The 24,609-nt window shown below is 61.1% G+C and overlaps 1 protein-coding gene across 4 annotated transcripts in view; it reads right to left on the bottom strand.

Annotated features, from left to right (window-relative positions):
• SHISAL1 (shisa like 1) overlaps positions 1–24,609 on the bottom strand; it is a 135,141-nt gene that overhangs the window by 50,883 nt on the left and 59,649 nt on the right. The window contains exon 1 of one of the 4 annotated variants that reach the window (XM_070506752.1): positions 4,891–5,027. The exons of the other annotated variants lie outside the window; for them this stretch is intronic. The gene's annotated coding sequence lies outside the window, so the exon portion shown is untranslated. Of the gene's footprint in view, positions 1–4,890; positions 5,028–24,609 lie in introns of those variants that run through there. 4 annotated transcript variants of the gene reach the window in all.

Here is a 24,609-nt window from a genome sequence, read left to right as displayed (position 1 = left end):
CTCCCACGGCCCCCCCCAAGGCCCCCCAGAAAGCAGAGGTACCCCAGGCAGATTAGATTGATGGTCCCGGGTTCTATTTCTTTGAAAATTGGTCAACTGCTCACGATAGTAGCTGGTGGCCCACGATAAAACTCAAATAACCAGAAGAACATTCTGGATGAGTGGGCCTCCTCCGAGCCCTGACCGCGTCCCAAGTCACGAGTCAGGCACGCATCTCTGCAGTCCACCCCTCGGGTCAGCCGGGGACTGCTGTTCCCAAATTTGAGGATTATTTTTAAACACCGAATTTGGCGAGAGCAGGGAAAGGAGGGCATGTGAAGAGAAGCAGAGCCCAGGAAGACGAATTAAACCCCACCGGGAACAACAACAGATCTGTTTTTGCGTCGGCCAGGCCAGGCAGGGGGGACAGGGCCGGGGGAGGGGGGCCGTGGGGGCCGTGGGGGAGGGCCTCGGCTGTGTCGGAGGGGGCTCTGCACACACCCCAGGCCTGGCGGCCGCTGGGCCCCCCTGGACATTCCACATCCTCTCGCATCCGGCACCCCCTCTCAGCCCACCACGCCGGCCCCTGGGGGTGGCCGAGGGCTTCACCTGCCTGGCCCTCGTCAAGGGCAGCAGGCCTGGAGGCCGGGCGCCTGGGCTTGGGCCACGCTACCTGGAGCCAGTCCTGGCTCCACTTCTTGTAACCACACCCCCTGTGACCTGGGATAAGTTTCCTCAGTCTCCTCGGCTCCAGAATGGGAGTAAAAATAGCATCTAATTCACAGCGTCCTGTGACATTTGAATGAAGTGATGCATTGAAGGCCTGGCATGGGCCGGTGCGCGGGGGGTGGTACTCAGAAGTGTCCATAGTGACCCATCCTTGCCAGTGGCTGGCTCTGCCCCAGCTCTGCCCACCAATCCAGGTCCTGGGCGGCCCCCAGGGCCAGCTTACCGAAGTGCCCATCTGACTACCCACTCCCTCCTCAGGAGTCCTGGAGGCTCCGGGTTCAAGTCCACGCTCCCTCCTGAGGCCCCGTGTGGTCTGGTCCTGCTGCCACCCAGTGCTCCCCTACTCTCTCTGTTCCTTGAGTTCAGCCTTCCAGGATCTGCCTTTCCACTGGGACTTTGCACATGCTCCTCCCCATGCGTGGGACACGCTTCCCCTCTCCTGCAGCAGGGCAGCCTCGACCCAGCTTTCAAGGCTCCACTGGGGAAGGCTTCCCCTCAGGGAAGCTTTTCACCCCTTGAATCCCTCACTCCCGTGGGTGGGCTTCTGAAACTCAGGCCCCTTCCCCACCCTAGGGTCTGACTGGATGGGATTCACCGGTGGCGGGTGTGGGCGGGAGCATGCTGCCTGCTTGGTCGGTCCTGATGTGAGTGCAAACTGGGAGAAGGTCAACTGAGGCCCGGCCCTCCTCAGACCTGGGCCACCCGAGCCCTGGACTTCCTGGCATTGAGAGGAAAGAAGGACATGTGAGCAGTTCCATGCCCGTCACCCAAACACGTCCCTCCTTGCCCACCTGCGGGTGTACGGGGCGCGGGGAGCGGGGTGGACGGTGGTGCTCTGCGGCCAGCCCCGTGGCGGGGTGGGGAAGGTCCTGCCCCAGCACCCGGGCGCCAGCAGCTGGTGGCAGAGCACAGGAGGCCGGCCTTTTGCTCAGCCTGACCCCTCGCCCAGGCATCCGTCTCCCCAAATCGTCCAAACCAGGCCTCCCAGTGGCTGGGCTCAGTGCCACCCGGGCCACAGAGCCGCCTCGGTTCCTCACCCTCCCACCCCCACTGCAGGGGACGGTGCTCTCCTGGACACCCGGTCAATGAACACCCAACGGGCCTCTGCAGGCGCCAAGCCCAGCGCCGGGACCATGGTCCAGGGGGCGGTCATCAAGCAACTGATGCCACGATGTGTCAGTGATTACACCTGGCATTCCTCTTCCGGTCAGTGGTGTGAGCCCACGTGTCAGTCATCAGACGAGGGCAGCGCCCTTCACAGCCTCATGACAGTCCAAGTCCAGCGGGCAGCAGGCGCCCAGCAGGCAGGTCCCGGAACCGGCAGGGGGACGGCAGTGCATGGCGGTCGAGCACCCACTGGGCCGGGCAGTGGCCGCGCTCTGCTCCCGTGAGCTGAGCTCACTCTCTTCTCCCTGAGCCATCAGGCTGGGCCACTGCTGTCTCTGTGCCCAGTGCAGGCGGCCGGCGAGGGGCAGAGAGTCAAACCCACACTCTGCTCCTGGGTCCTGTCTACACTGACGGTGAACATGTTCACACCGCAGGCAGCACATGTGTGCACACACACGCGTCCACACACACCCCAGCAGCACACACGTGCACACGCGTGTGAATGCACACGGTGTCGGCGGCGATGCTTAACCTCCAGCCAGTTCCCGGGGCCTTTCCTTGCGACCTACCCCCGAGTCTGTGAATTCTGTCTGCAGGACCACACCCACTTAGAGGTTATGAAGCTCACTCTGAAATGTGACGTCTGGGAAGAAACACTTTGGGAGGCGTGACAACTTCGTGGAGCAAGACCCAGGCACATGCTTCGGGTTCCGGTGCCTGCAGGAGGGAGTGGCAGGGCACCGGAGAGCAGGACCCGTTCCCTCACTGTGCTGGCCGGGCCCAAGGTGGTGAGCACAGGCATGAAGAAGGACGGACGTGTTCTCCCACAGCCGGGGCTCCGGGCTGCATGGCCAGCAGCCCTGCTGATGCCCAGCCCTGCATGTCTGTCACACTCATTTCACCTCCCACTGGCTCCTGAGGTCCCACGCTGTGTCCATCTCGATGGCCTGCACCCCTCTCCATGCAGACCTGCAAGCCAGAGCCTGGCCCCTCTACTCCGCCACTTCCTCCTTCCCAGGTCAACCAAGCACCCTGGGGTCCCCTGGCACCACCCCTGTCCCTCCCCCAAGCCACCCTCACCTCGAAGCAGAAAGCTGGCTTTTGAAATGCAAGCCCTATCGCATCACCGACTGCAACCCTCCGAGGTCTCCCCACCGTGTTGGGATAGGCCAGACTCCCACCAGGGTCCCCACCCCTCCCCGGCCAGGGCCCACCCTCCAGTCTCAATGGCCATCCTGCAGCCCTTCACCGGGCCCCTCCCACACCGCGCCTCCCCTCAGTCTGGCAGATTCAGACAAATCTCCGGAGCCTGTGTCCTCCAAGAGGCCGGCCCTGACCCCCACACACCATCGGGACCCACCACCTTTCACTGGAAGCCAGGGGGCGGTTTAGAGCTGCACGCGGTGCCATGGCTCGCCGAGCATCTGTCTCCTCCGCTTGACTGCAAGCCAGACAAGGGCTGGGACCCAGGACTGGCAGCATAATTTGCAGGGCACAGTGCAAAAGGAAAAATGCAGAAGTCTTTGTCCGGAAATCATTAAGCACTACTACAAGGCAACGGCAGAGCATTAAACCAAGCGCAGCCCTTCTGAGTGCGGGGCCCTGCGCGACTGCACAGGTTATATATGGTGAAGCCGGCCCTGCCGAGACCACTTCGTTTTTGCTCATTACTGTATGCAGTGTTGGGCCTGGCACACAGGAGGCACTTTATGCCTCACTGTATGCAGCATCAGGCCTGGCACATAGTAGGTACTTTATTCATCAGGCCTGGCACATAGTAGGCACTTTATACACACTTGCTGGATTGGCGAATGAATGTAGGCATCATCATCTCCATTTTTCAGATAAATAAACAGCAGCTTAGAGAGCCCCAGCGATTTGCCTAGACCTGGAGGGTGGCAGGGCTATGGTTTGAACCCACGTCTGTCTGACTCCAAACAGGGGCTCACAGTGGGTGCGGGAGGTGACGGCTCAGGCCCTGGAGCCAGTCCCCCCGAGCCTGGAATCGGAGTTCTGCTGCTCACTAGCTGGGGATTCTGGGCAAGTTACTCCACTGCCCTCAGTTCCCTGTCTGTAAATGGGAGCCACACCCCCACCTTGCTTGGGTACTAAATGACAGAAAGGACCGGAGAAGCCAGCAGGGCGCCCCGCACAGCTAGTCCATGTTCCATAAACGGACTGTATCTGGTGTTGCCCACTCTGCTTCTCCTAGGTGTAGGTGCCGGGGGGGTCCCTGTGTGCCCGTCAGCGAGGGAGAGTGTGTTTGAACACCGTGCCTGTGTGCAGATGTCTCGAGTCCTTCCTCTCGTGCTTTGCTTGTGCCCAGAGTTAGCACCTGTTTCCTTCTGCCCTGCCCGCTGCCCATTGCTGCCCTGCCTGGAACAAGCCCCTTGGGGGGGGCCTCTGTGTCTCTGTGTCCCCTCACCACGCTTTGCACACAGTGGGTTCTAAATAAAGGTTTGCCGCTCAAAGTAGGAACTCCGTCAACACTCGCTGGCCTGGAGGCCAGGTTCGCTTTGCTGCCAAGAGTAAACCTCCAGACGGGGGCCACGGACATCCAGGCAGAGGCCTGGTGCCACGCGCTGGCTCCTCCCACTCAGATGGGGGTCCACGTCCACTGCCACCACCACCAGAAGTGACCTTGGGCATCAGCCCCCTGTGGAAGCAGCTCACCGTAGCCAAGAAACCCCAACTCCAGGACCCTGGTGGGACGGGTCCCCCTGAGGCCGGGGAGCCCAGGCGGGACGGCTCAGAGTCCTGGATCCACACCCCTAACCCCTCTGCCCCCTCCCGGCAGGCGTGATAAGACGCGCTCCGCGGGGCTGCCGTGGGGCCAGGGAGGGGAGAAGCGTGCCTGCAGACTGCTGTGGGGGTGTCGGCATGCGTGCTACAATGGGGACGGCATGCAGTTACCACCAGCTCACTCGGGAGCCACTCCTGCCCGCCCCCAAGTCCTTCCCTCAGGAGCACATCCCAGTTGCTCCCATGGGGCTCTCTTTCCTTGGAGGCTCCCCCGCCTCCCAGGCAGCTGTCTGCCCCCTGCCCAAGCGTGCCCTGGACTGGCTCAGCACTCACCCCGTCCTCCTCTAGGCACTCTCCTGAGTGTCCAAGGGTGGCACCGCCGTCCTCCCCATTCCACAGGGGAAGAGACTGAGGCCTCGGCCAAGGGCGCAGAGCTGAAAGAGGCTGAGCCAGAAATCCCAGCTCCCCGAAGGCCCAGCTGCTCTGCTCTCCCCCCGGGGCCACGCGGGTGGCAGGCGGGGGCTCCCCGCCCAGCCTCGGTTTCCTCCCCCGTTAAGGGGAGGGCTCAGCGGAGACGCCGGCGGGCCCTCTGCCTCTATCTGTTCTCCGAATTATTTGGCTGCACCATGGAGATAAAACAACCCCTGGAAATCCCAGCGGCATTTTTTCCCACTGGAGAAACACAAAAATATCCCATGAAGAATGAATCACTTAAAGTGTCAGGGCAGGAAGAGTGAAGACAGGCCGCAGGACGCCTGGGGGACGGAGGGCGGCTCCGGATTTCGATCCCTGCTCGGGGCCTCTGTTCCTGCCTCCTTCGGTGGGAGAGGGCCTGGCCCCAGGGACCCACCCTCACTGTGGGGAACAGAAGCTGAAGCCCAGCCTCAGTTTCCCATCTGTAAATGGGGATACACACCCACCCTGAAGGGATGTTGGGAAGGGCCAAGGAGGTGACGGAGGCATGCATGCATTCATTCATTCATTCATTCATCCCATACTGAGTGTGACACTGGGCGGGCTGAGCAGACCCATCCCACCCCCACGAGGCCAACCAAACGCCCCCATGACTGACTCAGGGTGTCTGATCACACAGGAGGGCCCTGGCCTGGCCTGGGTGGAGGGCAGCCCGAGGAAAGAGATGCTGACAGGTGAGCAGGCCTTATCCAGACAGGGGAGGGTGGGCCTGGCGAGGGAGCAGCCCAGCACCCACAAAGGCCAAGGGGTGGGACAGAGCTTGGGGAGGAGGCCAGGGCAGCAGGAGCCGGGGAGGGCGAGGAAGGGCCATGAGGCCGGAGCAGCAGGCAGGGCCCGTGGGGGGTGGGGAGCACTCCTGGCACATAGTAGGTGCCAATGGTCCTCTACGGGGCCACCCACGACTCAGGGGGACCACCGTAAATGGGGGTCTCAGCCCTCTCTAGTGATGACTGGGTGGGGAGGCAGAGGCGAGGGCAGGGCCCAGCCGCTGAGCACCTACTGTGTGCAGGGCGCTTCTGTGCATTCCCGAGCGCGTATTGGATGGGGGAGGGGGCCGCTCACACAGGGGCCAGCCACGACCCGCAGTGGGCCGGGGTCTGTCTGCCCTGTCCTCTGCCTGGCTAGCCCGGTGCACACGCGGGGAGAGAAGGCTATCCAGCGAGCAGGGTGGGAGGGGGAGGGGAAAGTGTGCCGGGTCCAGAGCAGTGGGTGCTGGGGCAGGGCTCCCGAGGGTGGCTGACCTGGGAAGAGCTTGAAGGGAGAACATGGGTGGGGGGAGTGGAGTTGGTCTGGGTCGGACCCCCAGCTTCCTCTGTCCTCCCTCCCATCCGGGCCTCCTCGCTGGTCCATGAAGCATGGAGCTTGTCTGAGCTTTGACCCTCTCTTCCTGCCCCCCCTCTCTGCTAGGCTCTGATACAAGGACACTGAGGCACAGAGATGCTCAGCAACTTGCCAAGGTCACACAGCCTGCAGGGGTAGGAGCCTGGACTTGAGCAGCTGGTCCAATGCCAGTGTCTGTGCGCCTCCCACAGGGCTCCCAGCCCCACTACCCAGACGCTGCTCTCCCCTCCCCTCCCTTGGCACAGGCTTCACTGCGGCCCCTCACATTCTTCTGTACCTGAGGGTCATTCTGTGGCTGTGCCTGGCTCCTCCCTGAGGCTGGGGGCTTGCCCAGGGTAGGGATCCCGGAACGTGGCCGGGCTCAGCGAGGGTTTGCACCTGAAGGAGGGCATGCCTGTGCGTGGGGTGGATCTGGGAGCTTCCACGGGACATCCATTACCTGCCTAGCTCTGTGGCTCAGAGACCAGAAGCCCAGTCCTCCACAGCTGCTGGCCTTCCCACTCTCTGCCTCGACCAACCCTGAACCCCAATAAAAGGAGAGCCTCTCGGTCGGACGTTGCAGAGGCAACGGAGCGCCCTCCAACACCGGCTGGCCCGCTGTGCTGCAAGAACCCAGCCTGTTCCTCTGGGCGGGGCGGGGCGGGCAGCTGGAGAGCCGAGGCCCTAGGTGAGCCTGGGGCCGCCACCTGGTGACCATCCCCCCAGCCAAGCTCCCGTCTAACCGCCTGTGTCTTCACAGCACCCCACCCAGGGCCCCATTTCACAGATGAGCAAACTCAGCACACTCCCCATGAGGCCTCCCAGCCAGGAGGGGCCGAGTCGGGGCTGACATGTGGGATCCGGGCGGATGCTTCCTTCCCGTGACTCGATTTGTGTGACTCCCCAGGCCCTCGGGCTCCGCTGGTCGAGGCGGGTCAGTGATCGCTGCTCCAGCCTCTCCTCCCCGCCAGGCCCCGGACCTGCAGGTGCATGGCGAGCGCCTTCAGTCCCCCCTTCAGCCCTATGAGGAAGGAAACTGAGGCACAGACAGCCTACGGGGTGGAGGTGGGGCAGGGTCCACTTGACCCCAAAGCTGGCTGACCCTCCCGGCTGTCCCTCCCTTTCATAACCCCTCCGGCCCATCCCCACCCAGTAGCAGAGGGACCTGTCTGCCAGAGAGGGCACGTGACCATCTGGACACGGCCAGAGGACCCGCTGGCCTCTGCAGCCACCTGCCCCCAGCCCACTGCCATCTCCCAGGCCTTTGTGAGTCCTGGTCCCTGTGCTGTGCCTTGAGCTGGCATTTCTGTCATGTGCAGTGCCACGGGTGGCATTCAAAGCCAGGCCACGTAGGAGGTCAGCTCCCTCCCCCTCGCTCCCTCCCATCACTGGAGTCCGGCCATCTAGAGCTGGGCTAGAGAGAAACCCCCCTTCTTGGCCCTTGAAGACGCAGCTGCTCTGCTTCCGGCAGCCAGAGGCTGAGTGGACTGGCCTGAATGCCCCTTATCTAGACCCAGGCCGGGCGGACAGCGGCACATCAGAGTGACCTGTGCCACGGGAGCCCAGCAGAAGTGCCTGACCCGGTCTGGGGGTGGGGGGTGGGAATCCACTTAATCCTCATGATTAGGAGGAGCTGTGATTACCCTCAACTTACAGCTAAGGCAACTGAGGCACAGAGAGTGTCAGTAACTTGTCCTGGGTCACTCAGCCAGTTTGTGGCAGACTCAACTCAGACCCAGGGTTGGCAGTGGACGCCCACAGATGAGTAAGAGCAGGAGGGCGCTCCCCGCAGAAGGTCCAGGACACACAAGGTGGGGCTGAGGGTTCATGTAGAGCAATGAAAATGGGACGAATTTTTGAGCAGCGCTTAGCAAGGTACGGGGCGGCCCCTGCCTCTGGCCTGAGCACCAGTGCAAGAGCAGAGGACCTGAGGGCAGGCTCTCAGCTTGGGGCCCCAACACTCGGACTCGAGTCCCAACTCTGCCGCTTCTCAGCTGTGTGGCCCTGGGCAAGCCCCTTCACCTCTCTGAGCCTGGGCCGCCTTGCTGTTTTTAAGCTACTGTTCGAAGCGAACCCGTTTGCCAGGTCCAGAGGCCGATGACGTAGGAAAGCATAGCAACATCTTTCCAGTTACCCACGAGATCACCCCACGCAGAAGGAACTCCTTCACTGCCTCTGACGGAGGCTGGACCATGACCCAGACCAGCCGGCCTGGCTGGCTGGGGGAGGGCACCTGCAGGGAGGACGACCCCACCGCAGGCTCGGGACGCTCTGTCCCCTACAGCCGCTTGCGCACAGTGGGTCCTCAGCGACTGCATGATGAACCAACACCCCTCCTGGGCTCAGCGAAGGCCCTGCTGGCCGGCGGGCACCAGGCACCAGAATGTTCTCGGCAGCACTGTTTACAAGAGGAAAACCCTGGAGACAACCCAAACGGATAGACGGGAAAACGCATCGCAGCGCGTCCAAACACTGGAACCCGCCAGCTGTCAAAGCGGACGGCGGCCACACCAGTGTCCCGGGCGTCTGAGCAACACAGGGTGGAGGAGTTCAAGTCCCCAGATGCAGCTCAGCGTGCCCCACCTCACAGGGCAGAAACAGCTGAGAAACGTGTGCTTTTGAAGAATGCACATCGTTGTGACAGGGCGAGGGGAGAGGGGGTCCTGTAGGATGGGGCAGGGCGGCCACACGGGGCCGTGTTGGGCAGTTGGTTAAGGAGGCTGGTCTCTGGTGCTGGATCTTCCGAGTCCAGTAAGCATGTGTCTCCATGTGGATTCCCAGCCTCCTCCCGGCGAGCCCCAGACACCCTGTCCCTTTGCCCTGTGCCTCGGTTTCCTCATCTGTCAACTGGGGACTCACGGGCATGAAATGTCTTCCCATAAGCCAGCGATGTGCCCTGAGCAGCTGGACCTGCCCGACCTACGGAAGCCAGGGATGGAAGCCCAGAGCCACCTCTCCTGCCTGCGCAGGTCACCGGCCTCGGGGGGCTCAGGCGCCTCCGCTGGGAGTGGGCACCCTGCACCCCACCCCCCGGGTCACAGGAACAGGAGGGGGATGAAGAGCACGTCTGCTCGAGGCGCCCTTGACCATCGAGGTGACTCAAGTGCCGTAGCGAAGGCAGGACGGGTCTCCCCCCGCGGTGGGAACACCGAGAGAGCGGCACCGGCACGCAGCACATACAGCCAGCGCACTGCAGATATGGGAGCGGGGGCAGCAAAACCCCCACGAGGTGCCCAGCGCTCTGGGCCGTGCCCTTGACCCCTGACCTCCCACGATCATTCTCCCCCAACCCAGGGGACGACGGCATTCTGTGACTTGTCAAGGTGTCGCCGTTCCTAGCAGCAGGGCCCAGGGTGGAACCAGACAGAGAACACCCCAAGCAAGGAGCCCGGCCGGGGCGTGTGGCAGCCGAGGGAAGCACGCCTGGGGTGTGTGGTACCCAGGTGTGTTGTACCCTGGGGTGTGTTGTACCTGGGGTGTGTGGTACCAAGGTGTGTTGTACCCTGGGGTGTGTTGTACCTGGGGTGTGTGGTACCCGGGTGTGCTGTACCTGGGGTGTGTGGTACCCGGGTGTGTTGTACCTGGGGTGTGTGGTACCCTGGGGTGTGTTGTACCTGGGTGTGTTGTACCCTGGGGTGTGTTGTACTCGGGTGTGTTGTACCCTGGGGTGTGTGGTACCCAGGTGTGTTGTACCTGGGTGTGTTGTACCTGGGTGTGTTGTACCCTGGGGTGTGTGGTACCCAGGTGTGTTGTACCTGGGTGTGTTGTACCTGGGTGTGTTGTACCCTGGGGTGTGTGGTACCCAGGTGTGTTGTACCTGGGTGTGTTGTACCTGGATGTGTTGTACCCTGGGGTGTGTTGTACCTGGGGTGTGTTGTACCTGGGTGTGTTGTACCTTGGTGTGTTGTACCCTGGGTGTGTTGTACCTGGGTGTGTTGTACCTGGATGTGTTGTACCCTGGGGTGTGTTGTACCTGGGGTGTGTGGTACCCGGGTGTGTTGTACCTGGGGTGTGTGGTACCCAGGTGTGTTGTACCTGGGTGTGTTGTACCCTGGGTTGTGTTGTACCTGGGTGTGTTGTACCTGGATGTGTTGTACCCTGGGGTGTGTTGTACCTGGGGTGTGTGGTACCCGGGTGTGTTGTACCTGGGGTGTGTGGTACCTGGGTGTGTTGTACCTGGGTGTGTTGTACCCTGGGGTGTGTGGTACCCAGGTGTGTTGTACCTGGGTGTGTTGTACCTGGGTGTGTTGTACCCTGGGGTGTGTGGTACCCAGGTGTGTTGTACCTGGGTGTGTTGTACCTGGGTGTGTTGTACCCTGGGGTGTGTGGTACCCAGGTGTGTTGTACCTGGGTGTGTTGTACCTGGGTGTGTTGTACCCTGGGGTGTGTTGTACCTGGATGTGTTGTACCCTGGGGTGTGTGGTACCCAGGTGTGTTGTACCTGGGTGTGTTGTACCCTGGGGTGTGTTGTACCTGGGTGTGTTGTACCCTGGGGTGTGTGGTACCTGGGTGTGTGGTACCCTGGGGTGTGTTGTACCTGGGTGTGTTGTACCCTGGGGTGTGTGGTACCTGGGTGTGTGGTACCTGGGTGTGTTGTACCCTGGGGTGTGTTGTACCCTGGGGTGTGTGGTACCTGGGTGTGTGGTACCCTGGGGTGTGTTGTACCCTGGGGTGTGTGGTACCTGGGTGTGTGGTACCCTGGGGTGTGTTGTACTCGGGTGTGTTGTACCCTGGGGTGTGTGGTACCTGGGTGTGTTGTACCCTGGGGTGTGTTGTACTCGGGTGTGTTGTACCTGGGTGTGTTGTACACAGGTGTGTTGTACCTGGGTGTGTTGTACACAGGTGTGTTGTACCCTGGGGCGTGTTATACCTGGATGTGTTGTACCTGGGGTGTGTGGTACCCAGGTGTGTTGTACTCTGGGGTGTGTTGTACCTGGGGTGTGTTGTACCCTGGGGTGTGTTGTACCCTGGGTTGTGTTGTACCTGGGTGTGTTGTACCTGGGATGTGTTGTACCTGGGTGTGTTGTACCCTGGGTTGTGTTGTACGCAGGTGTGTTATAAGCAGGTGTGTTGTAAGCAGGTGCTCTGTATCTGGGGTGAGGTGCCTGCGTCAAGGGTGCGGTGGGGCCTCCAGAGCTTGTCAGCTCAGGGCCTCGGGAGAATCGAGGGGCCTCTCAGACCTTCTGTTTCCTCTTCTGTCCAGTGGGGATTGTGTTCAGAGTAGGACGAGCTGAGTGGAAACTGTCGTGAGTGATCCTGGAGGGGCGGGACCAGGGCTGCCTGGAGTGGGGTCCTGCGCGCCATGGAAGCTGGTCAGAAACACAGGCTCTCGGGCCCCCTGGACCCGCTGGATTAGAACTGGTGTGCCGTCAAGGAATCTGCATTCCCCAGCCTTCCAGAGGCCTCGGGGCACAGCCACGTCCCAGGCCCGCTGGGCTGGACCAGAGGCCGGGAGCCGTTCTGCGGAGGGGCAGACTGCAGATGCCGGCAGCGCTGCGGGCCCTTGGGCAGCGTCGAAACTATGCACCTCTGCTGCTGCCACGGGAGGGCAGCAGTGGACGACACGGGGCGCGGGGTTGATGGTGGGTTCCAGTGAAACTTTATTAACAAAACCAGGTAGCCCCAGCCGGGGACCCCTGCGTTAGCCCCTGACCCCCCGAGGGCACTTCACAGACGAGCACCACGGGCATCTCTGGGTTGGAGAGGCCCTGGGCTGGGGTGCACGTGGGGAGCCGGCGCTGAACGGGCCTGCTCGTCCCTTCGGGCCTGATAAGGGGCTGGGGGAGGGGTGCGAGTTATAACAAACTGTGGCACCAACGCGGCTAATTGGCAGCAGCTGCTGCTGCAACCAGAGACTCGTCAGCTGTGATTAAGCGAAGCTGCCTTTAGGCCAATCAACTTCAAAATTATGCAAATAGGGCCCCAGCAGAGACCACAGGGATGGCGCGCAGCCCAGCCGGCCCCCCAACCTGACCTGACACCCCTCACCCCCACCGCCGGCCAGGAGGGACCAGGTCCACTGGTAACGCCACTGGACCCCACTTGACCTCTGGGGGTTGGTGGGCCTCCCGCCCACACTCTTCTTCCCAATTGGCACCAAAGCTGCTGAGCAGGCAGCGAGCCAGCGGCCCCCGACAGGCAGGCCAGGACCCAGTGCCCCTCTTGAAAGCGTCGGCTGCCCCCTGGTTAGCCAGCCCCGGTCACCATCCCCGTCAGCCTCACTGGCCCACAGAGAGCCAGGGACGGTCCACACCCAAGAGGGCCCCTGGGAGCAATGGCCAGGCAGCAAGGGCAAAGGTCACTTCCAGAGGGGGCAGGAAGTGGCCCTCTGCCTTCCTCCCCAAGCTCTGCAAACCCTCGCTCACCCCACCAGCCCCGCAGGGCCCAGACCTAAACAGACAGCGGCCTCCCCAGCTCGTCTCCACTTCAGGGGCCCCTGGCACCCAAACTTGTTGCACCCCAAACTGAACTCCCCCGCCATCCCAGCCCCATGGGCCCCCTCCGGCTTTGTCACCTGCCTCTGCCGGCCCCTCGAGGGGAGAAGGGGTGGTCAGTCACTGGACAGGCGTGAGGGGTGCAGAGGGACCCAGACAGAGGGAAGACCCCTTCTCATGCCTGCCTCTCAGACGCAGGCTCCTGGAGTCCCCGTTCCGTTCCAGGAGGACGGCAGTGTCAAACCGTTTTGGAGATCCGGAGGCAGCCCAGCTCTCAGGCCCAGGGTCACCATGTCCAGGTGCTGTCAGGTGTCAGGTTGGGAGCCGGGCTCTGGAATCAGACTGAAGCGTTCTGAGCCATCTCAGGGGTGCTCTCCTCTCCCTGTCTGCTCCCAGCCCCCCCCGCAGCCTGGGGGGTCCCCCCAGCAGCCAGTGCTTCCTCTGCTTAATCCCACTGCCGCTCTGCCCTCCCGAACTGGAGAACCACTCTGATCCTGCAAACAAAAGAGCTGCCAGTCAACGTGGCTGCCAGCATCCACTCAGCGGCCAGAGCCCTCTGACATCCCCTGGGGTCTCTGCTGACACCCTGACACAAAAGATGCTCTCGAGGGAGCAGGGGGCGAGGGGCAGAGCACAGGCCCCTGCCGAGGAAGGCCCAGCCCCCAGGCCCACACCCGCCCTGCCCAGCCAGGGGTCCACCTCGGGCCTGGAGCAGGGTCTGGCGCTGGAGGACGAGGCTCGACCGCAGGCGTCCTCCGTGGGTCAACGCTACTCCCCAGCCCACCCAAGCAGGCCTCCTGCTTTTGAAAGATGAACATTGCTTATAACGGGAGGAAACTGAGAAATCTGACAGCGCAGGTGGACATCTAGGTAAACAGAATTACGGAGGTCTAGCTCACGTGCCGCTCTGCGGAAAGCTGGCTCAGAAATTTCCCGGGAATGGAGAGGCAACATCAAAAAGCATTTATGAACGAGCCGTGTTGGCAGGAAACCCAATCAGCAGGGGGAGGGGGAGGGCAGAACAGAACCGCTCGGAGGTAGGGGATGGGCCCGTGCCTGGCCAAGGACGGACCGAGGGTGCAGATGGGCCTGTGGGAGGGGACATGGTCACCCTGGGTCCCTGGACACGTGACTTTGCCTGTCTGGGTGTCCCCCTGTAGAGTGGGGTGCCAACCCCAGCTTCAGTTGGGTGGTAACAGGAGTAGAGGAGACAACATATGCAAGAAGTGCTGCAGGGGAGGTTACTGGCCTCAGTGAGGACAGGGGAGCTCAGAGAGGCTGTGATTTCTGGGGGTCACACAGCTCCCACGGAGCAGACCAGAGACAGGCGCTCAGGCTCTAGCCTCAGCACAGGCTCGCTCCACGTGCTGGCCATGCCGGGCACAACCCACACAGCTCCAGGGTGGCCGCATAGACATTTTGGGCTCACAGGGCTCATGGTGAGTGGCATAGACCCCCCACTGTCAGCTGTGGGTCCTGCCCTGGCCTGGAGCCCACAGGCTCGCAGCTGTGGACGCAGAACCCAAATGAGAGTTAAACTGTGTGTAGCAACTGGCCTTTCACGCAGCAGAAGCGGGAGAAACAGACTATTTCTTGAGCACCTACTGTGTGTCCAGCCCTGTGACAGGCATCTCACAAATATTGTCTCCTTTAATTTTCAGAAAAGGAGGGGCTGCTGCTCCCAGTTTGCAGATGAGAAAACTAAGACTCAGAGAGGTTGTGTCACCTGCCCAAGGTCACACAGCTGCTGGCTGTTAGGACTTGGACCCAAGCTGGCCTGGCTTCCAAGTCAACGTTCTTTCTGGGCGTCAGGCTATTGGGCTTGGGCCCTGGGGAGGAAGCGGTGGTGGGGAAAGCAGTCACTCCCCACAGTGAAAGCAGTGGAATTTCCCCTCTGCCAGCACCTGGGGCACAACAGAAGACAGCGCTTATGGAATCAGCCGGTCCCATTGCCCACGCGGTGCTGGAGCCCCACCCCTCCCCTCACACTGAGGACAACCCTGAAGATCTAGCCTCTGAATGAACTCCTCCATCAAGGGGACCCAAGTCACCACGGCCCCTCGGGAGCCCCTTCCCTTTGGGGACGATGCAGACTCCAGAAAGCTCCGGCGGAGGGGGCCTGGCCTCACACTGAACGAGCTTATTTAAAACAATCAGCATTCGGCTCAAGTCGTGAAAGACTACGTGTGGGCGTTGTGTCAGGAGTGGGATGGACTGAGCACAGCAAAGAAAGGGGCGTTGGTGTGGGAGGCCCCCAAATGTCGCAGGCCTAGCTCCCGGCCCAGGGACAGGTGTGGCGGGGGACATCCAGGTCTTGGGGTGACAGATCTCTACCACTAACAGACATGTTAACATGAGCAGATCGCTTCATTCAAAGCCTGGGTCTCCTTCCTGCCTCCCTCATCCCTTCCTCTCTTCCATCCATCATCCCTTCCTCTCTTCCATCCACCATCCCTTCCTCTCTTCCATCCATCATCCCTTCCTCTCTTCCATCCACCATCCCTTCCTCTCTTCCATCCCTCATCCCTTCCTCTCTTCCATCCTCCCTCCCTTCCTCTCTTCCATCCATCATCCCTTCCTCTCTTCCATCCACCATCCCTTCCTCTCTTCCATCCTCCCTCCCTTCCTCTCTTCCATCCATCATCCCTTCCTCTCTTCCATCCACCATCCCTCCCTCTCTTCCATCCACCATCCCTTCCTCTCTTCCATCCCTCATCCCTTCCTCTCTTCCATCCACCATCCCTTCCTCTCTTCCATCGTCCCTCCCTTCCTCTCTTCCATCCACCCTCCCTTCCTCTCTTCCATCCATCATCCCTTCCTCTCTTCCATCCGCCCTCCCTTCCTCTCTTCCATCCTCCCTCCCTTCCTCTCTTCCATCCATCATCCCTTCCTCTCTTCCATCCACCATCCCTTCCTCTCTTCCATCCCTCATCCCTTCCTCTCTTCCATCCTCCCTCCCTTCCTCTCTTCCATCCATCATCCCTTCCTCTCTTCCATCCACCATCCCTCCCTCTCTTCCATCCACCATCCCTTCCTCTCTTCCATCCCTCATCCCTTCCTCTCTTCCATCCGCCCTCCCTTCCTCTCTTCCATCCTCCCTCCCTCCCTCTCTTCCATCCTCCCTCCCTTCCTCTCTTCCATCCTCCCTCCATTCCTCTCTTCCATCCACCATCCCTTCCTCTCTTCCATCCACCATCCCTTCCTCTCTTCCATCCTCCCTCCATTCCTCTCTTCCATCCACCATCCCTTCCTCTCTTCCATCCACCATCCCTTCCTCTCTTCCATCCATCATCCCTTCCTCTGTTCCATCCACCCTCCCTTCCTCTCTTCCATCCATCATCCCTTCCTCTCTTCCATCCACCGTACCTTCCTCTCTTCCATCTATCATCCCTTCCTCTCTTCCATCCACCCTACCTTCCTCTCTTCCATCCATCATCCCTTCCTCTCTTCCATCCACCCTTCCTTCCTCTCTTCCATCCATCATTCAAGCAGGAAACTTTCATTGAGCACCTCCTACAGGCCAGTCCCAACCTAGGCCCTGAGGATACAGGACTGAACCAGACAGACACACAGTCCTCGGCATGGAGATGCCTTGGTCTGGAGTGGGGAGGAGGCTCTTCATGTCTCCCACCCATTGCTTGCCCAGGAGGGACCTCCCTCAGGGTGCCCCTCTTGGCTATGTCCACGTCTGAGGCCCCTGCAGGCTGTTGGCTCCCCGAGGCCAGAGCCGGGGCTGATGCTGACGCCCCTCTGAGACCCAGAACTGGGCGTGGAGGAGGCGGTGGCAGGCAGTAGGGGAGGGGCAGTGGGGAGGTGACGAGCCCTGGCCACGGCCGTGGACGGTCCACAAATAAACTCCAGCTCATCCCTCTTCCCAACCGAGAGCGAGAGAAAATAGCTTTCACACTATATTTTCTGATTTTTTTTTGTCACCTCACTGCTTCTAAATCGATCCAGAACAGATTGTCCAATTGTTTGAATTTCAGGAGAAAAGTTTGCTAATCCTTCCTCACCCCAGAGTCCCGCCAGGCCCAGGTCCTCCCTGGGCTGCCCCGGGCTCAGCCGCCAGCCTGGGGATCTGCAGGGGACAGACGGACAGGGCCTCTCCCTGGTGAGGGGTCTGCACTCCAGGTGGGCGCACTGCAAACCTCTCGGCCCTGGACGGGACGGCTCTGCTTTCCGAGGAAGGACCCAACTCACCACGCACCGTGGGGCCGGGGCCGCACAGGAACGTGGCAGCCCGGGCGGCGTTGGAGGCTGCGACCTGCCCTCCTCTCCCATCAGGAAAGGATCCTGGGTGCTGGGCTGAGCCACCAACGTAAGCAACTGCGAGGGACCATCGTTATCCCCATTGCCCACAGCAGCAGGGCCTACAGGGGTCCCCTCAGGATCGACTGTTGGGGCTGCCTGGGGGTGGGGCTGGGCACAGCCTGACCCCTTCTGTGAAGGATTGATTAGCAATGTCTGCCCCAGGCACGGCAGCGACCAGCGGTGACACCCAGCCACGTATCAGCCCTCCTGGGTCTGCAGAGTCAACTCCCTAACTCACCGGAGTCCTGGGACGTCAGGCCACGGCCGCTTCTACAGCCTCGCCGGCTCAGCTTTCCACAAGTGCCACGGGACAGCCATGCTGAAGCCCCAAAAGTTCCCCAAATTCCTTCCTCTGGGCTCCATATGTGGGGCTCCCTCTGCCTCAGTGGCCCCCCCAGCCCCTTGCTCATCCACCTGGTCCATTTATCCCCCACTGCCTTGGGTGCCGCCTCCTCTGGGCAGGCCTCCTTGATGCTCGGCCCCTTTCCTCCAGGCAGAATTGCTCCCCCGCCCTCTGTCGTCACCCACATCTGTGCAATCCCTCAGGCAGGACTCAGACATGGGGCAGAAGGGGTGACTGTGCCCTCTTCCTGCAGACCTCGAGCCACCAGGGCAAGCCCTCGGTGCAACCTCAGAAGTGAACAATCACACGACACGTACCCGGGCAAATGGCTGGCCCGCTCCTGTCTGACCCCAGCCCCTCTGAGGAGGCTGCAGGCGGCAGCAGAAACCAGACCCTGGAAGTCAAAGACCCTGGCCCCCTCGACCTCCGACCTCCAGGCCCAGGCGATGCTGGGGCCACCCCAGAGCAGCTCACCAGCTCTGCCAGGCTCCCCCCTTCCCCAGGGGCTTGCTCCCCTGTTTTTCTCTCCTCAGAGAGAGGGGCTTCAAATGTCGGTAACAAATGTGTGAAGGGCTCCCTTCTGGAGCCCTCCGCCTGGCCCCTCAGTGACCGTCCCCCAGACATGACGCAGGAGGGCCTGCTGTGGACCCCATTTTACAGAGAAGGAAACTGGGGCAGAGAGGAGCGAGGTGGCTGGGGGAGGCCACACAGTGGTGAGGGGTGGGCACACGAGTGTGGTGACCCTGCGCCACCCCGCCAGCACCCCTCCTGACCACTAAGCGTATCCGGCCTCCCCCAGTGGGAAGAGTGGAAGCTGCCAGATCCACATCCTGGCTTTGCTGCCTCGAGGCTGTGTGCCCACGGGGAAGTCACATCACCTCTCTGAGCCGTCCTTGCTGAGGGAGGGTTCCCAGGATTAAATCAGGTGGTGTTTGCAAAGCACCCAGGACGGGAGGGCTCTCCAGCAGGCCAGGGACCCCGGGGGCCTGGGGCGCAGGGCTCCCGTCCCTGAGGCCGTTCTGTGGCTCTGGCAGGCTTACTTCTGGTGCAGGGTGGTGGTGCCCTCCTCTCCGTCCTGCCCCAGGGGACCCGTCGGGAGGGACTCAGACAGTCCAGGGTGGCCCACGGGCTGGCGTTCCATGAACTCCGCCTGCACCTCGCCACCCCCCTGCTCCTCGATCTCCCGTGCTCCCTGTCACCCCCCATGAGGAGCCCCGACACTTCCTCCACTTCCCGTGTACCCCTCCAGATTACAGACCATCCCCAGCCGCCTTATCTTCGCGCAGCACCACGGCCCAGAGGGAGGCAGCATTGTCCCCATATTACGAAGGAGGAAACGCAGGTGCAGAGACACACGGGGACTTCTCTGTGCGAAAGGGGCAGAAGCCACAGCCTGAACCCAGCTCTGTCCAGCTCCGGAAGCAAACTCTCGCGAACACTAGGCCGCCCGGAGACCCAGACTCGGGCCGCCATCCCTGGGCCCCTGGAATGGGGACAACAAATGTTCGTGCAGAGAAGAGAGTCATATCTGGCTGCAAAGCTCATTCTACCCCACTGCTCACGGCCCTCAGGAGGAAGCCTCAGCCTCGTCCTTCGGCACCTTCCTGGGCTGCCCTGATCTCAGGCTTCGATGTTTCCCAACAGCCATCCTTCATTCATTCACTCACCCACGCACCCATCCATCCATCCACCCGCTCATGCATGCAAACATCCCTTCATTCACAGGCCTGTCCAAAGCACGCCTAGGCGAGGCTCTGGCTACAGAGCTGAACCGGGAACGATGCTATCTCCACCCTTCGGGGACACGGAGAAGCTCCACTGCTTCTGTTCCTCCTGGGTGCTTGATATTACCTGCGGCGGTGGTGACGACAATGACAGCAATACTTCCTGAGCACTGACTGTGTGCCAGGCTCTGCACCAAGCATGTGTCTTAGATCAAATCGTTTAATTCTTGCAAGAACCCTGTGAGGTGGGTGCTAGCCCCATTTCTGGATGAGGAGACTGAGGCTCAGAGGGGTTATATAACCTGCCCAAGGTCACACAGCCAGTAGGGGTGAAGACTGGGATTCGAACCCTGACAGTCCCTCCAGAGCTCGGGGGGGCGGGGAATAAATAAGGGCTACCACCATAATCGATGAGGGAGCCCGAATGTTACAATCCCCACCTCTGAGCCTCATGACACCTGGTAAGTTATTATCATCACCATCATTATCAACCTCATTTTGAAAATGAGGACACTGAGGCTCAGAGAGAGAAATAACCAGCCGACGTTGGTGCGGGTAGGAGGTGGCGCCGGGGTTTGAACTGGCCGTGCGCTCCGGAGCGGGCTCCCACTGCACCCCACTCTGCAGTTGCCATGACGCTGGGCAGACAGCACTGGGCCCAACAGCTCCGTGACTCATTTCCTCATTCGATGGACATCCCGGTGGTAGAATGCCTGCCCTGGGGGTGTGGGATGGACAGATTTGCAACACTAGCAGAGTCACAGCGGAGTTCCCGGAGTTCCCGTGAAACAGTAACAAAGTCAGAGCACAGAGAGCTGCGGGAACGCACACCCCGTGCTAACTGGGCACCTTCTGCAAATGGATCTTGTCTGGCTCTCACGTCACCCATTTCACAGATGAGAACACCAAGGCTCAGAGGTTCTGCAAGCTGCCCAGGGCCGCTGGGCTCGCAACAAGCAGAGGAGAGCCTGGGGCAGGGTGGAGCTGGTGACCCCAGGCTGCTCGGGGGATCTGTGCCATGAGCCTGCCTCTGGCTGGGCGCCCTGACAGGGGCCTCGGCTCACTCCCCAGAGGCCTCTCAGCCCCAGGGGCCCATTCCAGGCAGTTGCATCATCCCGCCCTGCTCTCTGGAAAACCTAAACAGCAAAGACCTTCAGAAGCAAATCTGTGGGTGGGCATGCGGGGTTCCCACAGAGCGGGAGGCCGAACACAATTGGCCGGGCCTCGGGGGCTCCATGACGATACCAGGCTTCCTGCAAACGGGCTCCATCACCCCATCTTCCGGACGAAGAGAGCGGAGCTCAGAGCCGGCAGCTGGGGCACGGGCATCCCAGAACCCACGTCCTGAGGCCCGGCCTGCACTGCTGCCCAGGAGCAAGACTCCAGTGGACAGAGAAAGGGGACTTCCTAGACTTTGGCATTAGTAACCGTGGTTCTTTGATTCGATTTTTAGGATTTCCACACAGCGGCTTCCTATACTTGCCTCCTCCTCTCCTAGAGCCTGTCTGAGCTGGAGCCTTGGGTTCCAGAGTCCTGTCTGGCTGTGACTTCAAGACCTTCCTCAGGCTGCTCCTGAAATGCCCCCTGCCCCCTTGTGCCTGGCACACTCCTACCCACCCTTCAAGACCCAAGCCAAAAGTTACCTCCTCCAGGAAGCCCTCCCTGACCCCTCAGGTAGGGTGGGACCTCGAAGATGGTTGTTTTTCTTTTGTTCTCCTGCCTCCAACACACACAACTGCAAAACCTAGCAGGGCAGGCTCCTGTTTAATCGTCCCCTGTCCCCTGGGCCGGGCGCTGCGTCCAGCACAGCGTAAGTGCTGGGGAAACGCGGAATGAATGGAAGCTAATGCGCTTTCTGCTGGTCCATGAAGCCAGCTGCACATGAAGCCTCTCCCGGCAAGGCAGGCAAACCACCAGCGTTGCTGCAACCTGCTCCGGGAGCCGCCGAGGAAATTCTCACGCTGGATTATGGAAGGAATTTGCCTTTATCTTTAATTTGTGCCAATATCTAAGAAAGCAGTGCTTTATTTTGAGCCCATCAGGCGGCGAGGAGCTCGGAATCTGGCGCAGGAGACAAACTTTCGCGGCCCCATTTCCCCATGCGCATCTCGCCGCCCCGCCCTCGCCGGGCACTTCTCTGCGGCTTGCCAGGGAGGAATAATCAGATTATGTAGCTGGGTTTTAAAAGATCACGGTTTGTCTCATTTTCCAGGGAAGTGTGAACAAAAAAAAAAAAATTTTTTTTTCCTCCCAGGGCTCTGTTAAGAGCTTCCAGAACTTAATTCAGTGTTAAATGGGTGTAATTTGGGAAACTCATGCATTATTTCTTGGTTTTCTGAAGGCGAGTTTGCGCGCATCTGCTGAGAGGTGCTCGTGCCGAGGGATGGCGGGGCGGGAGTGTCCCAGACGGGGGAGGGCAGGGGGCCGGGTCGGGAACGCGCAAAGTAAACGCTCCATTCACGTCTGACGTCGCAGATAGGGGACAGGAAGCACTGGAATTTCATCTCTGCTTCTGCTTTTCCGCTTGGATGGCCAGGGAGGGGGAGACGGGAAGCCTGTTTCTGAAGGGAGAGCCTGGGGGTTTTAGGGCAAAGGCACCAGCCAGGAAGGGTTTGCACCCCCGCCCCCCACCCCAGGGAGCCGCCCCAGAGGCCTGTGGACCACACCCATCAGGTCTGCATCACATCCCCAACATCCCCTGCCTTCGTGGATGCCTGGTTGGCTGTGACCTTGAACAGTCCCCAGCCTACTCTGGGCCTCGGTGTCCCCGTCTGTATACGGGAAAGCGGACAAGCTTCCAGCTCCCTCCAGGCCTGGCCGCAGCCCCTGGGGCTTCCCTCCATCACAGCCCAGCACACGGGACTCGGAGATGCTGGGGTCCCTGTCTCTGTCTGCCCCCAACTACAGGCTATGGCAAGTGGGGCTCCCATGCCCAAGACCCTCCCAGTGCCTTCTCCCCACCAACCCTCACGTGCCCGCATCGCTAAAAATCCAGGCTCAGGGGGGGAGTGACTTGCCATTGAGTGGCAAAGTCAGGATGCCCAGAGAAGGCCCTTCAGAAAATTTCCAACCTGGTCACGGCTAGGGGACAAGGAAGGAGGGGCTTGTCACAAGTGGGCCAAGCCGGGGGGTAGGAGGAGGTACATTAGCAGGTGCAGGGGTGCTGGAACAGTCACTATCTCAACTAGAGAATTATTTATTCGTATAGTCAGTCATCAAACTGATGCTGAGTCTTGGTCACGTCTAGGCAGAGCCTCCCTGGAAGTAGGTCTGAGGGGGCTTGGGGTCTCCTCCACCTCCCCAGGGGGGTCACACACAGAAAAGGGGTCAAGGGATATGTGTGCCGGAGGAAGGAAGGCAGGGAAGGAGGAACAGAGAGAGGGAGGGTGGGAGGAGAAGATGGGACCGCCTCCCTGCCAGGCCCCGTGCAGGGGGAGACCATCACCAACAGAGTGGGTGGCACCTGATGTCCCCAGGAGGGCGTGGCCCAGGGCCTCCGGTCACCGGCCTCCTTTCACCAGCTCTAAATGCTCAGGACCCCACCTTATAGAGGAACGTTTAGGAGACAAGGCCACACGGTTCTTAGGGGTTGACTATGGTTTCTATAACTTCTGGAAAGAGCAGCTGGGCTGGGAAAAGCCGCTCTGGGGGAGCCAGGGATGGGGCTGTTAGTCCATCCTCAGATCAGTGTGAATCTGTTGCATGACTTGGCTGGGGAGAAGGTAAAGAGACAGAGGCTGAGTTAACAGAGGTACAGGGAGGGGATGCCTTTCATCTGAGCCCAAGACAGGCCACACGCAGATCAGTCCGGAGGAGAGTAAACAGAACAACGACTAGGAAGAGACTCAGGAGATGTGGCCCTGAAGTGGCTCACTGCACTGGGTCTGAAGAGTCCCTGATGGCCGTCGGGCAGGGGCTGGGCTCCAGGTGGGGTAGCGTAGTGATGAGAGCACGCTACGAGCAGGGTTATTTTTAACCTCTCCGAGCCTGTTTTCTCAACTGTACGACAGGACGGATCGTGACCATCAGCTCACAGGGTGGGTGTGAGGATTAAATGAGACGATGGCTCGGCGCATGCTCAGCACGGTACCTGGTGCATAGTAGGCCTTCAGGCTTTTACGCTCAAGGGCAATCCTCCCGCTGTGGGGTGCAGCCTTCCCCCCAGACAGCAAAGTCGTGTGTTACAGACGCAGAGAGTTGAAGCTGCTGGAGCTGGTGTCCACTCGCTGCCTCCCCATCCCAGGAGCCAAAGGCCTGGCCAGGCGCAGTCCCCTCCCACAGCCGGGCAGGAAGCGGGGACCGGCGAGGGTTAGGCCGACTGTCCTAGAGAGCTGGACACCAGATTCCTCTTCTCATCCTCCCAATGGTCCCCCCTCTGCCCACCCCAACCCCGGGCTCCCCCCACCAGCCACGTAAGCGTCCAAGCTGCAAACTCACCCATCCTCCCATCTCCCCAGCCCCACCCCTGCTCTCTGAACCCTCGCCCAGGCCCGAGGGGCGGGGGGGGGGGGGGGGGGGGGTGGTATCCAGCTCCCCTGCCGGCGCTGCTCCAGCTGCACTAGCTCCCACTGTCCTCTAGTCCTGCAGCCCCAGCCCCGCCCCGCCCCAGCTCCCAGGCCCGGGGTCCGTGTCCACAGGGTGCTTCCCTCTCCCTCCTACACATCTGCATCTGCATCTTCACCCCCAGGGTCTCTGCCAAGAACACCTGCCGCCCCTCCCTTCTTCTGGCTGAGTCACACCTGCCTTCTGGACCAGGCTCCCCCCCCCCCCCGCCCGCCCTGCAGCCCCATAGCCTCGGCTTCCCCCAGGCAGGGCTCTCACCCCGCGGGCTTGTCAGGGGCCATTTCCACAAGAGCCGTCAAGGGCAGAGCTGATGCCTCCAGTGGCAGCCACGGGACCCCTGAGTTGGCTGAGGAAGGGGAAAGAAGGAACGGATGGACAGGACCGAGGGAGCGGCTCTCAGCCCTGGGCAGGCCTCCGTCCTCCGCTCCCACGCACAAAGGTCTGAGCAGCGCTGGCCCTGCCCTCACCCCTCCTGTCCAGTTCGGCTGCCCTGGGAAGCTCCAGGCTGGGTGGCCCGGGAGGGTGGGAGGGGGACACACGCATTGACACAAAGAGACACAAACAGAGACACACACGCGGCTCCAAGCCAGACTCCTTCCCCTCGGCCTCCCCCATCGGTTTATCCCTCCCAGATGCCTGAGTGAGAGCCAGGAACTCGGTGTGACGGTGACATTAAAGAACCAGGCAGAACCCCTACCTGGGGCTCTCAGCTCCAGCCATGAGGGCAGGGGCCACCCGGCTTCAGAGAACTTTCTGGCCACCTCTTGCTCCACACTCAAGCCCCAGCCAGGACAGACGGAGCAACAGCCTCTCCAGAGAGACAGACGGCTTACAGGGAGGTGTCCTGCCCTGGGGGGTCACACAGCCAGGGGATGCGGGAGGG

The sequence above is a fragment of the Equus asinus genome, chromosome 4 (assembly GCF_041296235.1).
Source record: "Equus asinus isolate D_3611 breed Donkey chromosome 4, EquAss-T2T_v2, whole genome shotgun sequence".
Classification (NCBI taxonomy): domain Eukaryota; kingdom Metazoa; phylum Chordata; class Mammalia; order Perissodactyla; family Equidae; genus Equus; species Equus asinus.
The sequence above is the reverse complement of the archived record's forward strand: the minus strand, read 5'-3'. Positions and strand labels throughout refer to the sequence as shown.